Raw genomic sequence first — 15,716 nt, 5'->3', positions numbered from 1 at the left:
GTACCGTTCGAAATGATCCACGCCGAAATGAGACACAGGGTGTCACTGCCCAGGTCACCGTGAGCCAGAGCTCAGTGGAGTCAGACAGAGGTGCCCAGCCTGTGCAGCCATATGTTCTCAGCCGATTAAACTCATTCAGGACCGGACTGCCAGAACAAAAATAAAAATAGAGCCTCCCGCCTTCTGTTCCATTTTCTTCTTTTTTTGAGCAAGCGGACAAATGTAGAACAGTAGAATAATTCCTAGTCTTACAGTATAGAAACTAGAGGCCTGGTGCACGAAATTCGTGCACTTTTGGGGGGGGTCCCCTCAGTCCGGCCTGCACCCCCTTGCAGTCCAGGAGCCCTCAGAGGATGTCCGACAGACGGCTTAGGCCCACTCCTCCCTGTGGGAGTGGGCCTAAGCCGTCTGTCGGACATTCTTAGTGCTGCTGCGGAGGCAGGAGAGGCTCCCGCCACCGCTGCTGAGCTCGCCAGCCATGAGCCAGGCTCAGGGCTTCTGGCTGAGCAGCAATCCCCTGTGGGAGTGCACCGACCACCAGGGGGCAGCTCCTGTGTTGAGCGTCTGCCCCTGGTGGTCAGTGAGTGTTGTAGCGACCTGTCGTTCTGCTGTTTGGTCAATTTGCATATTAGCCTTTTATTATATAGGCTATCTATACATATATACATATATATACACATGTATGTATGTGGGTGTATATGTAAGATATTAGATTCATTCATCAACATTACTTAGGCAAAAAAGGAAAGTAAATGGCTAAATGCTTTACAACTTTAAGTTAATAATATAATATATACATATAAATAATATTAAAATTTAGTTTTAATAAGAGTAGATTTGTTTTCCTTTTCTAAACTAAATCGCAGTACTAAAACTATAATTATTCAATTAAAATATTTTTGCAATAATTATCGGCATAGGTAAAAACATGGAGAGGAAATAAATTGACCCAGCAGTTACCACAATTCTCATTTCTACCTGATGTGAGTTTTCATGAGAGTAATTAATTTTTCCAGGTTAAAATGAAGCTGGAATTAATTTAGAGTTAATTTGAAAAAACTCTTATTTTGAAGAAAATACGCCAAGACATTAACTGTGGTTATTTCTGGAATTGGAGATCATGTGTAAATCTGGTTTTCTGCTGATACTTGTATGTATTTTCCAAGTTTTGTATAATAAGCCGTTAGTTAAGTAGTGAAGAAAAGTTATCTTTAAATAATAAAGTGTAGAGCATCACATTTTCTTTTTATCAAGAAAAAACAGTTGCATTCAACCAAATAAAAATTAAAGAAAAAAAGTTCATTTTCATTTAGTAAACGATCTAAATTCAGAAAACAGACAACCGCATATCAGGTTGTTTAAACAGTTGTTTTCGGCAGTGGAGGCCACATAATATATTTAAATTCTTTATGGATTGTTCAAGTCTTCAAATATTTTTCTCTATGCAGCAAATTCAAGAACATTATTTCTTTTTAATTTTCTGAGACATAATACATTTCATTAGTGTAAAAGTATTTTTTTCCATTTCTGAATTTCATGTTTTTTTTTCCATAAAAAAGCGTGCACTTTTCTTCTTTTATGTATGTATGGACAAAATCTGTTTTACTTCATGGGCATTTAATTCATTTAGGGTTGAACCTCTATTCTCCTACTTTATTACCTACAGGGTTTTATAAGATTCTCACATGCTAACTTCTTTTTAAAAAATATATTTTTATTTATTTCAGAGAAGAAAAGAGGAGACAGAAAAATGATGAGAGAAAATCATATATCGGCTGCCTCCTGCATGCCCCCTACTGGGGATGGAGCCCACAACCCGGGCATGTGCCCTGATCAGAAACTGAACTGTGACCTCCTGGTCCATAGGTCAATGCTGAACCATTGAGCCACACTGGCCAGGCTCGCATGCTGACTTCTTATAAATTGTAACCAGTAGTTCTGCCCGAGATCTGCAGTTCCCCGCCACCAATCTGTTTTATTATTTCGCCATCATTTAAAATCTCCTTATCTTGTAGGCGCTTACAGAGACTCGAACTGTAACTTCGGGAACAGATTAAGTTTGCTTTTCAAAGCCATTCATCATCGGAGATATGTTTTTGTTAGTGTTTTCTTTTGTAAATCATTTTATTATTGTAAGGTGCCTCTGGATGCTGGCATGATAATAGGCTATATAAATGATTTTGTCCTATATTTGTGTGGTGTATACTTTATTGTAATAGCACTCTCGGGTCAAAAGCAGCCAATATTATTCCGATTAATTCCTGTCTAGACACTCATAAATTGTCCTTTAATTTACAGAGAGAAAACGAAGTCATATGAAGCATAACCTTTGCCGGCTGCACAAACTGCACCTGGTTTTCCTGGGCGAGAACAGCCCTCCCTCCCTCCCCCCCAACCTACCCCCTCCCCCCCTCCACACACACAGGCGCCCTTCACAGCCTCAATCCCGCTGCTCCAAGGGTGAGCGTCGCCTCCCCTTTGCTCGGCCCAGGTAGGCAGCCAAGCCTGCCAGTTGGCACGCTGCGCCTCAAAAGAAAAACACACAACCTAATCCCCCAACACAGTTTCAGACAAACACTCATTTTATTTACTCATATTCATCTCCCCAGAAGAAGAAGAAGAAGAAGGAGGCGAAAAGAGCCTGCTTAATCCCAATACTAACACGGTATTGATTCACATTCATGTTCTGTATTTATCGACGTGCGTGGCATACAATGGGCGCTATCATTTGGGCTCCCGGGCTCCAGGGCCGGCGCGGTCACATGACAGAAAGAGCCCCAGCACCCAGTTCCTGCCGCTCTAATTCTAGGTAATGTAAACCTTTCAAACCCCGCACCGGGGAGGGGAAACGCGTGCCCTAATGAAAACCCAAATGCAGACCAAATGGATTTATCTTAAAGCTAATTATGGCGGCAGAAAAAATCTGTCCTCAAAAGTCCACCGTGATTTCCTCAACTTGTATAATGGAACCGACTGCGCTGGCTGGCAGCAGCTTTCTGCGTATCTCATTAAGCGCCTGCGAGTGCATCTGAGCTGCAGAGCACAGCCCAGGGTTTTGTTTTGTGACATCTAGTGCTCAGTGTTTTGAAATTATGCAGGTGCCGTGCACTGCTCTAGGCTAACTATACACAGAGCTGGAGTGTATATGGAATGCCAGGCGGCCCATGCGTATGACTAGCATATGGCTTCTGCAAGGAGCAGATATGAAAAACACCGATCCCATGGAGAGCTTTACTGCCCGGTGGCAGCTGTATTTAATAAAATATTAGTAGCCACTTGAGGTTTAAAGGTGTAACACAATTCCATTTCAATCTAACAATTCCATAAATTCAAATAAGAAAACTTCATAGAAGCATGATATGGCTATAATTAAAAAAAAACAAAAACACTTGGTATGTGCTGTGAGAAACAAGTTTAGGGCACGTGGTACCCAGATTCAATCTATAAAGTGGATTTGGGGTGATCATTCACAAGTTTGAAAATTGGAAGTGATTTGGAGCCTTCTAAAACAGAGATGATAGTTTAACTTGTTTTTTAATGTTATATCAACAACACAGTCATCTGCCCACTGCCCACAAGTAAGATTTCTTCCTTCCCCTACTGCTTTCTTCATGCCCTTTGAAGTCCTTCTTCCTCCCAGACATGTGAAATGTATGAAATGTAGGGAGCTGTCAATCACCATGCAAATGCTAAACTTTGTTGTTGTTTGCAATTCACAAAGAAATAAAACACCACCTTAGTCCCCTGGCCCAGGGCATTCCTACTTAATTCAGGGCCCCGGAGAGGCAGGGCCAGAGCAGACACAAACTTTGGGGTGACTGCCTTTATTGACGTTTTCTAGAGGATATGGAGAGAGAACCCACCATCTTGAGGATTTTTGAGATACCCAGCAAATGATCTCAAGGAAACAGCACATGAGAAGGCTCGGAGTTCCAGAATGCCTAGTTTATTCACAGAATGCAAGTCTCTGAGTGGCCAGAGCACAAGCAGAGGTGACAGCAGCTTCCAGAGGTGGCATCTGGCCTGCAGGGGAGTTTTGAGAGCCTACACAGTGTTTTAAAATGATATTTAGCCTGGCCAGTGTGGCTCAGTGGTTGAACATCCACCTAACCCTCTTACTGGCTGGGTTACAGATTTGTTACAAAGGGTCTTAAAGGATACACGCCAGCAGCAGATGAAGAGATACATGGGGTGAGGTCCTGAGCAGAGCAGCTTTCTCCCCCTGGAGCCTGGACCTCGTATGCTGCCCAAGAACATTCGAGTTCCCCAACAGGGTCCCCAAAAGAAAAAGACCTAGAAGTTGTCTGTCTGCGTGTTCATGGAGGTTTCATTACATGATTGACTACGACACTGGCCACGGGCAACTGAGCTCAATCTCTAGCCAGCTCCGCTCCCTAAAGGTTGGAGTTGGGAGGAGGGGGGAGTGTATCCATACCTCTAATCTCATGATTGGTTCTTGGGGTCCAAAGGGCGCCTCTTTTAAATTACAAAGGACATCATTATCTCTCTTAACACTCAGGAAATTCCCAGGGTTTGGGGAGCCATGAGGCAAGAACTATGGGTGAAGACTGCTAACTTATAATTCACAATATCACAATACGGAAGAGGGAGCAGGGACTCCAGCTTGGAAATCGCCTGAAACGGCCCGAGAGAGAGCGGTGAGAGACAGATGACAGGCAGCATCAGGGCACGTGGAGAGGATCAGATTTCTGGACCTTTTAGGGGAGTAAAACAAGTAAAAATTAACACTGCAATGAAAGGAAAACCTGAAGGTTGAGGATAAGTTTAATAAAAATGCAAAAAAAAAAAAATGGAGAAGCAACTAACAGAGATGAAGAAGGCGTCTTGAGGGAAATGACTTTGGGTGTTGGGTGTTGGTAAGAAGTCAAGTGAAAAGAGTCAACTCAGGAACAGGCTAGAGCTCTGAAGAGCCATCGGGGCTGGAGATAAAGACTCGAGCGAGCCAGATGGTGATGAATTATAGGTCATTCAACGACTAACCTCATTCGGGAAAAGAATATTTGATGATGCGAGAAAGGGGCCAAGATGACGCCCCTGGGAACACCAACATTCAAACCCTGAATGAATGAAGAAGAAAACAGGAACTGAGATGGAATAATCATAAGGAAGGTGAAGAACCGAGAGAGAGGATCTAGTCAGGGGTCCTCAAACTTTTTAAACAGGGGCCAGTTCACTGTCCCTCAGACTGTTGGAGGGCCGGACTATAGTTAAAAAAAAAAACTATGAACAAATTCCTATGCGCACTGCGGGCCCGGGACGAGTCGGCTGCTAAACAGGACAGGCAGCGGCACCCAGTGGGCCGGATAAATGTCCCTGGCGGGCCGCGTGTGGCCCGCGGGCCATAGTTTGAGGACGCCTGATAGATGATACGCAAATGTAGCGTGCTTCATACTACCATCCTTTATGATACCAGGGTGATGGATTTTCCTGGAAAGGGTATCTAAATGACACTTTCTTCCTTTCCTTTCATAAATTAAAAAATATATAATTTTATTGATTTCAGAAAGGAAGGGAGAGGGAAGGACAGATTGAAACATCAATGATGAGAAATAATCAATTGATTGGCTTCCTCCTGTATGCCCCCCCCCCCCCCCCCCCGGGGATTGAGCCTGCAACTCAGGGATGTGCCCTGAGAACTAACCATGATCTCCTTGTTCCTAGGTCGATACTCAACCACTGAGCCACACTGGTCAGACTCCTTCCATAATTATTTTGTCTACACATTAATTCAATGCTTAGTCACATGAACAGTGTCCATCTGGAACACACTGAGAAGAGTTCTTTCCAAACAAGCTACCCCCCAAAGCATCTTTGCTGAAGCACCTTGGTTTTGAGACACATTTCATTCCTGCTGTGCGCTGACTAGATTACAATGTTCTAAGTGACTCCGTATCTGATGTATTTTCCCATGAATGCTGTGATAAGGCTGCACTCAGGAAACAGGATTTGAGAAGTTCAGAATTTAAATCAAGATGAACTTTAAAATGTAGAATTTGAACCATATTCGACTCTCTAATCCCAGGAAAGAAGAATCAAATGGCCCAATCACCTTGGACTGTGTTTGCAACCAACTTCTCCAAACCTGGGTCAGGAGTGGTTATTACTGTTGCTATGGTAACTTCTGAGCTGTGTGTGTGTGTGTGTGTGTGTGTGTGTGTGTCAGTGTGTTTTCTATCTGGCTTCTGCAGTTCCAAAGTAAGATAAAGCTTGCTAAAAATTCAGTGTTTTCTTCTACTAGCTAGAAGGAAAATGCATATCAAATCTTACTTTGAGGTCAGTGACTTTTTTCATATGTATTAAGACATGATGGAATTATTTAATTACCTTTGCTAGCAAGTTTACAGACAAGCATACCCCCATCGTATTGCATATCTGCAAATAGGATTATTTACATCCAATCTAAGGAGTGCTGACTGGTGTCATTGGAAACAGAAGCTGTATCAGCATTTAAATTCCCACTTTTCTGGGCAAAAACCCAACTGAATGATTCAATTAAGCCCTTTATGTTATATATTATCCACAAGTTCACAATATAAAGTGATTCTCCCAGTCTGAACTCCTGCCTTTATGATTGCAATTTGGTAGCAAGACAATTTCCAAGGACTATTTTACTTAAACTGCCATGAACGCGTCAGGCCGCACACTTTTTGATGCAGGTTTTATGAACGGCACTTCACAATCAACCATTATTTTGAGCACATGCAATAAATAACCTTCGTTATTCATCAGAGTGTAAATATGCATTTGTGTTTGCAAATATGGTGGCTTCCGGAGCAGGGCAACCAGCAATCAGCAGCTCCCTCAGCCATTTGAGGAGCTAACCAATGGGCTCAGCCTCTTTAATTGGTGAAGACCATCTCCTGAGTGGCTGAGACACCCACAGCTCATTCCTCAGCAGAGACTTTGCTATTGCCCTGAGCTCAGTGCCTAGGACTGTGTCACACTGCAGTCCCCTAACACACAATAAATGGACAAGAGTTCATTCCCATCCCCTTGTGACATATGGAGTTGCAATTTCCCCAATCATTTCAAATATATTTTTATTTATTTCAGAGAAGAAGAGAGAGGGAGAGATAGAAACATCAATGATGAGAGAGATTCATGGATCAGCTGCCTCCTGCACGCCCCACACTGGGGATTGAGCCCCCCACCCGGGCATGTGCCCTGACCTGGAATCAAACCGTGACCTCCTGGTTCCTAGGTTGATGCTCAATCACTGAGCCACATGGGCCGGGCCCCAATAATTTTAAAGGAATGTATTTTCTGTTTCTTTTGAAGATACTAGTATTATTACATTACATAAGCAACAAATAAATAAGAAAAATGTGTGATAAAAGTCTTGGGGGAATCTCTAGGACAAAGATTTATTTGCTGCAAGGCTCTGAAATCTCTATTGTGCATCGTAAATATTGAAGAGACGGGCATAGTAGGTGTTGTTTTTCTAGTACTGGGCCACAAAAACGTTTTCACGGAGCTGATCCCATGATTTGGGGTTTTAAGGGACAACTCAGAGAACTGTATCAGGATGGGCCGCGTTTGCCCAGTTAGAAAACTTGGCTAATTTCGCCGAGAGCTTTGTGGGCAGCAGGAGTTGGGAAAAACTAGATGCTTAACATCAAGTGTCCGTTTTAACCAGAAATATACCCACTGGTTTTAGTTCCATCCTCTGGGATCACAGTTCCTTCTTAGCTTTGCTCCAAAGAGATCCAAGCTATTCTTCCCGTACCCGGTAACTGTCAGTCATGGAAGCCAGCTTCAACACATACCCGAGCGATACTGCTTTGGGCTCTCCCATGGCTGGTGGACACTGGGGTTTGCTCATGTAGTGTCTCGTCCGGTGTTTCTGCGTGTTTGCAGCTCACAGGAATGAACACAACACTCTGGCCGTGAGCTGACCGGTGCTTAAGTAGGATGGTCATCTCCTTCAATAAGGCGCCTCTAGTTTTAGAATCAAAGGCTACACGGTATTCGCTGATTGGTGCCACATCACACCGTTGACACGTATAGCTCTTTCCTGAAGTGCAGCCACCGATCTTTCCCAGCGTGGCTTTGATGAAGCCACAGGTTTCTCAGCCAGTAATTCCAGGCCTCTTGCTTCTGTGGATGGAAGTGCAGGACCTTCTCTCTGTCCCACTCACGTTACTGTATATTTTGGTCCATCGTTCACACCCGTTCACATTCTTTCGTTCACTGTGTTCAAGATCCCGTCTGGCTTCGTGGGCGAACATTGGGTGAGCCTGCCTCTGTGTCATCTCTCTGGCCCCAGATAAAAATGGGGAACAAGACGAGGCTTGTTGAGTGCGGGGTGAGCATGACATGCCTCTAGAAACATCTCCCCTCGCGACATCAATTCACTTAATGGCCCACCTCTGGGAACAGATGTTCAGCTAAGTCCAGGACCCTCTCAGGAGCTCACATTTCACCAGTGTCATCGCTGGTAAAGCAGGAAAGGTTTTGTATACTCAAAGGAACTCTACAGAAGAATTCTGTACTTTCTCGTTATGTCTGTGTGTGTGTTTACGTGTTTCTGTATTTGTGTACATGTAGAGTCTGTGTGTCTATGTGGGTGTCTGTGTATAGAGCGTCGGCCTGTGGACTGAATGGTCCTGAGTGTATATGTGTATGTACATGTATGTTTCGGTATATGTGTATGTGTGTACATGTGTGTGAGTGTACATACAAGATTTGGGATCTCTCAAATATCAGAAGGGCAATTCTTCTTTTATGAACTAGCTGACGTTACAGGGGCGAAATCTCAGAACATCGGCTTTGTGATCAGTGTCTGCAGCGTCTCTAGGATTTGTCGCAAACTGATCCAGCTCCAAAGTTCTCTGGAAAAATTAAGCTCTCAAAGAAATCTTGGCAGCCCTCTACCTTTTCCTGGATTTCTGGAAGCGATTTTGATTTGTGATCTCTTAAGTCCGTAACAATTTGCTATTTCTAATTTATTGCTTCATTTGTGACTGCTGCTACGGCAAGGTAAATTTATTCTGATTTGCACAACCTAAGTCCTTCCTCTGACAGTGACTAATTATTACCTGAGTTAAAATAATGAAAGTGTCGGAAAGTGTCCGAATGCAATTTGTTAGGAAAACATGTGGCATGCTGTGCTCCCCAGTCCAGGAAGCCTAAGTGATCAGAAACCATGGAGAATTAAGAAATGTTTTTTTCCCCTCAAAGGTTATAAATCAATGTAGGGAATTTTAGAAACTTCTAGAATTGCAGAAAACTGAAGTTGGCGGCACAATGAAGGCTGGCGGGTTCTTAAATAGCTTATATTTGTAAAACAGTAACTCTTTAAGGGAAGCCACCATAAACATCACATGACAACAACATTAAAGAATAAAGCGAACCAACATTTGGTCAACGCCTACCATGTTGCTGATGTCACTGTGCCAGGCAGATTCCAAATTTCATCTCATTTAATTTTCATAACAATTCTTACAGACTCATTTGAATTTGTTTTACTTTATTCCCCAGCACAAAGAGACTCAGAATTTAAGGATTTTCCCAAGCACATAGCTGATAAGTATTAAGAGTTATATTTCAAACACCAATTCCTCCAATTCAAGAGCTCTTTTCCCCATACCAAGATTCCATTTAATGTTGATTTCATTTAATGTGTGCAACAATTTAATATATGAAATGACCCAACAGGCCACCCAGTCAGGAAGCCATATGTATGGAACCACAAGTTTGTACAAGACAGCTAATTATCATTATTATTATTTTGTTGTTGTTGTTAATCCTCACCCAACAGTATTTTTCCATTGAGTTTTAGAGAGTGGAACGGAAGGGGAGAGACACACAGAGAGAAACATGGATGGGAGAGAGATACATCTATTGGTTGCCTCCCACACATGCCCTGACCAGGGCCAGGGATCAAGTGTGCAATGGAGGGACGTGTCCTTGACCGGAATCGAACCCAGGACCCTTCATTCTGCAGGCCGACGCTGTACCCACTGAGCAAAACCAGCTAGGGCTGGAGCTAATTATGAAAACAAGGAGTGATGAATGCAGACCCGCAGTGAGTAAGAGAATGTGCTGGAGGAACAAGAAAGCCGAAGAATTAACCATTTGTCTGGAAGCAGTGTCTGGCCCGAGGGTGGAGTCCCCCAGGGCCCACCTTCTCTGTCAGGTAACTTAAGTCTCCGAATATGCTTCTTCCTAATTCCAAAATTCTCTTTAAAGACTTCTGACCCACATATGGCAGGCAGGTCAGGATTACGCCAGGTAAAAGATGTACAGTCGTAATAATGATTATGGTAAGAAAGTAAGTTTCCAAAAGGGGTTCGTTTAAATTCTTGGTATAATTTTTATGTGCCCAGTAAATTTATAAAAAGCAGTAATTAAATTTTGACCAATTTACTCTATCTACAATATTAGCAATAAAGATATGTTGGAAGCTGCTTTTTCACATTTTAAAACTGTCAAATTACTAAGTATTTTGTAAGTTTAGATACTTCTTCTTAGAAGGCCCATGAAGATATCTATGTTGTTAATTTAAGGCACTGCTTCGAGTGTATCCCGCATTTTAAGTTAGACAATATTATAAATATATATATTTGGTATATGTATGTATGTGTGTATATGTATATACACACACACACATATATATATATATATATATATATGTGTACATATATATATATATGTGTGTGTGTATATATGTATGTATATATGAATACAATTTCTCACTGTGGGAAAGTACAAGTATTTTATAAGTTTCACAATAGGAAATCCTGGCTTCTTGGGTTCCATATTACAGCTAGGCCCATCTGGAGGGGTGGAAGATGGGGGGTGCTTCCGTCATCAGAAGATGAGATAGAAACTTGGGAGTGTTAAGGAAGCTATGATAGGGATTGGGCAATGGTCAGAAAAGAAAAGGGATGGGGGGTTTACTCACATTTTCAAGAAAGGAAACATTCTAGGCCTTGACAAAGCATAGGACAGGGTAGTTTAAAATTTCCAGGTTTAAAGACGTTGAGGTTTCCAAACGGAAGCACTGGGATATTGAAGTCAGTGTCACATCTGTTGAGTAGTTATTCATTGTGCTCCAGATGGGAGTGGGATGGGGAAACCAGAGCCCTCAGCTTTTGGAATGTCTTTAGAATCTTTTTTTTTTTTTTTTTTTTGGTTGTTAATCCTCACCCGAGGATATTTTTTTCATTGATTTTTAGAGAGAGTGGGGCGGAGAGGGAGAGACAGAGAGAAACATCGATGTGAGAGAAACACATCGATTGGTTGCCTCCTGCACAAGCCCAACCAGGGCCCGGGCTGGGGAGGAGTCTGCAACCGAGGTACGTGCCCTTGACTGGAATAGGACCCGGGACCCTTTGGTCTGCAGCCGACATTCTATCCACTGAGCCAAACCGGCCAGGGCAGGTCTTTAGAATCTCGCTGGCAGGCATGGAGAATGAGGACACCCTCACTATAACAAGATCTGCACACAGCATCTCCCACATGGTGGGCTGTCAACCATCACTAACGGATTAACTGACCAATGGGATGGGGGAGGTATGGAGTTCCTAACAGTCTCCTCTTGCATCCACAACATACAGGACTTTCCTCGGATTTATGAAAATGGTCACTATCTCTGTTTTGGCAAATGCACATTGGTTCACAGTATATGAGTCACCAAAAGACGTGAGTAAATGAAAGAAGCAATGAAACAATGAGACCCAATTAGGGCCACTGATCACAGGAGAGGGAAATGCCCGGATGAAGGAGATGTGCCCATAAACAAGAAGGATTTACTTCCTGAAGCCACCTGGAGGGTGTGTTTCCACTACAGCAGGACCACTCCTGAGGACCTGGTGGAAGGAAAATGAGCTTTGGAGACAAACACACTTAGTTTAAATCTCACCCTGAAGAGACGATACTGTGTGATTCAGAGCCAGTTCTTTCACTCAGTTTAGCCCCAGCCCCCTTGCTTGTAAAAGCCATACAGTAAGACATTGTGTGTGCGAATGCAGTAGGGAAGCACTGAGCACGGCCTCAGATGTGTGGAATGTATTCAGTAAGTGCAACTTCCTGCCACCTTCCTCTTCCTCTCTTGTGCCAAGTACCATGTCCAGGATAAAATTTAGGAATTAGCCCACCCGGCCCGTGATGCTCAGTGGTTAAGCACTAACCCATGCACCAAGAGGTCCCAGAGGTTTGATTCCCAGTCAGGGTTGTGGGCTCGATCCCCAGTGGGGGGCATGCAGGATGCAGCCAATCGATGTTACTCTCTCTCATTGATGTTTCTCTCTCTCTCCCCCCCTTCCTTCCTCTCTCTCTTGAAAACAAAAAAATCAATAAAAACCTACTTTAAAAGCATTTAGGAATGATGGGAGACTGAAAAGCTCTGGTATCTGGCAGCAGTGAGACTGAGAGCATACACTAACGGGCCCTGACGGCATGGGCTCTGTCCGAGCACTGCACCTTACCAACCATGGAACTGCCATAACCACCCTTTCCTTCCTACTGCCCCGGCGCCATGGAAATAGCCAAGGTACCACTCACTTCACACGGCCGCAGGGCTGGCGGAGATCACGCATGCGCAGCACTCTCCACAAAGCGTTCCGAAAGTGACCACTGATGAGCGATTTTATTGGCATGTGAAGAGAGCTGCTCTTAGCCCTTTGCTATAAGTAAACGAGGCTGTTATTTTGCATTGAACTACCAGGAAGACTGCAAAGAGCTCTCTAAGTGAGTGGCCATTTAATTATTGTCTAAAGCAGTGGTCGGCAAACTGTGGCTCGCGAGCCACATGCGGCTCTTTGGCCCCTTGAGTGTGGCTCTTCCACAAAATACCACGGCCTGGGCGAGTCTATTTGGAAGAAGTGGCGTTAGAAGAAGTTTAAAAACTTGGGCTCTCCAAAGAAATTTCAATGGTTGTACTGTTGATATTTGGCTCTGTTGACTAAGGAGTTTGCCGACCACTGGGCTAAAGGTATGTCTACAGAGAATGCAAATCATAGGCTCATAGACTGATGGGAGGGACCACTTTGGGCTTCGAGAGAAATACTGCATCCTTCCTTTTGGAGTGGCATGGTCAATAGAAACTAACTGGACAGCTGTGTTATATTTAATGTGTCTGAGCATGCGGTGTAAAATCTGCGTGAACACTGTATCTATTGAATATTTCCTCTGAGAGCAGGTCTTATTATTAGATTATATTATACAACATGAGACCAGTCAATAAGTGATTTTTTTTTTGCCAATGGAAATACCTGTTTTTAAATTACTCCAAGACCTTTGGAGGAGGCTAGGAAAAATATACCCATGAATCATAAAATTGACAAGCCCTGGGGCGGAGTGGGCCTGGGAGAAGAGACGCAAGAACAAAGATAAATGTGCACTACAGGTATGCAGAGTACAGGGAGAATTACAGATAAACCGAAGAGGTAGCTCTTGGTTGAGAGGGACAAGACAGAATGGGACACTGAGAACGCAAACACAACAGTGAAAAAAAAACTAAAAAAACAAGCATTCGAGAATAAGAGGACAGCCTTTACTACAAATGTGAGGATAGAGGGAAAAACGGTGATTCAATTGCATAATTGAGATTTAATTAGGCCAAAGAATGCTAACTTCGCACTCTTAACACTATGGCTTTTATTTTCCAATTTAATCCATTTTCAGCCACAAAGACTTCCTTCTTTTTTTCTTAATCTCCTGTCATCGCCCGTGACAGCTCACCTGTTTTAAAAATATCTTGACCCGAATAAGAAAAGCCCCTTTTGAATTAATTACTCCTCTCGGGAAAGTGAAGGTGCTTCCCATAATTCAAAGTTAAACTTGCAAAGAAAAAAAAAAAAAAACACCCAGAAGCTCACAGCTCTCCTTGCTGGTGGAATGCTCTAACGGGAGAGGAAAAAGGCTTGCATGCAAACATTAAAATACCCGTTTTGCCTAGAAAGGTTTTTCATATCTCCCAAAACCAAATTCTCCGGTAAGATTGACATTTCCGAAAGGAGAGAAGGCAGACAGGTGAACCCAGATCAAAATGGCTTTTGCCAACCTTCCGTTTTAAAGGTCAAGGTGGTTGCAGACTCTGGTGTTTTAGACTAAGGCTCCGACTCCGCGGCCAGCGTTCAGGAAATGCCCGTGGACAGAGGAAGGGAGCCCTTCCCTTGTTCTCGCTGGGATGGGCGATGCCTGCAGCCGGACGCCTGCGTATCAACGGCAGAAATGACTTCCTGTCATGTGCTCCATTCTTCCAGAGCTGGAGGAAGGATGTTTAATTTTTTAATTTATGAATTCGGGACAATCCTGGCAAAAGTGACACGTGGGACCACCGTGGTCCCAGCCTGCGCTGCTGCAGACTGCAGTGGCCCGGCCCGCGGTGCTCAATGTTTACGGCTTCCGGGACAGCGTGGCCCCTTCCCCTGCTCCCACCTACCAGACCATGGCTCGCTCTGGAGTTTGTTCTTGAAGGACTTTCCAGATCAGGCCAAAGGGCATGTGCTTGGGAACCGAGAAAGCCCGCGGCCATCTTAGCCTAATGTGATTTCACCTGCCCTGGCTCTCTCTGCACCAACCTCGGCCTCATGAGAATTCCCGGATGCTCTTGCCTTTAAGGAGCCCACATTCAATGAGGGAACCCCTGGAAAAGGAGGAAGTTAGGTCTTCTATCTTTTTTTTTTGGGGGGGGGGCTGAAATGTTTGTGTAAAAGGGCCACTTTCACGTGAACAGAGTCTAAACTTTGGCCTAATTGCTCTATAGATGTGCTCTCTCTACACTGGCATACAGTGAGTGTAACTCTTAGGAGTTTTCTCAAATTTTCATAAAGCCAAGATGCCACATTTAGGGGTAGCGTGTCCTGAAACCCATCACTCGTTTAAACTATTACAAAATTAGCCTGGCCGGCATGGCTCAGTGGCTGAGTGTCAACGTAGGAGGTCACATGCCCGGTTCGATTCCGGGTCACAGCGCATGCCCGGGTTGCAAGCTCCATACCCAGTAGGGAGAAAGCAGGAGGCAGCCCATCGATGTCTCTCTTCATCTATGTTTCTATCTCTCTCTCCCTCTCCTTTCCTCTCTCTAAAATCAATAAATATTCATTTTTTAAAAATAAAGTATTACAAAATGACACTACACAAGATTGTGTGCCATATTACAAATACACAGTATGCAGTATTCCACACTGTACATGCTACTCCACACTCACACACCCACACACAAAGAGACAAGGATTCTGTGCTTCTTGAACTCTAGGAGGATAGAAGCTAATGGAATGCTAATGCTAAAAGGGTCCTCAGAAATGATCACTTGTAACCCCGTTTTTGAAATGACTTAGCAGGGCCTCGTGGACTCCGAGGGGTGGTCCTGGGGCAGACAGCTGGTCAATGGCAGAGCCATTCCTAGGAACGGAGCCTGGGCCTCCCGGGTTCTGGCCCAGCCGGCTCTCGGCTCCTGATTTTCAGCAGCCACTCTGATTCTCTGTGGACTTGAGATGCTCAGAAAATGTCTCCAACCCGACCAGATTGCACGGAATAAGCACGTGCAACTGAACCACTCGGGTTCCTGATACTTGACATTTAACACCCCATCCTGAGGAGTATCTTTGACCCATCAGTGCTGCATCTGAACCCGAAAGAAAAATGTTTATGTTTGTTATTAGACATCTCCATGCCTGTCTCCCTGGCCTGCTCTTGGAGACATATGCCTCTATTGTCGGCTCCATTTCCTGTGTTTAACCCATGCT

The sequence above is a fragment of the Plecotus auritus genome (genome assembly GCF_963455305.1).
Source record: "Plecotus auritus genome assembly, chromosome: 15".
Taxonomy (NCBI): domain Eukaryota; kingdom Metazoa; phylum Chordata; class Mammalia; order Chiroptera; family Vespertilionidae; genus Plecotus; species Plecotus auritus.
Note: the sequence above shows the minus strand (reverse complement) of the source record.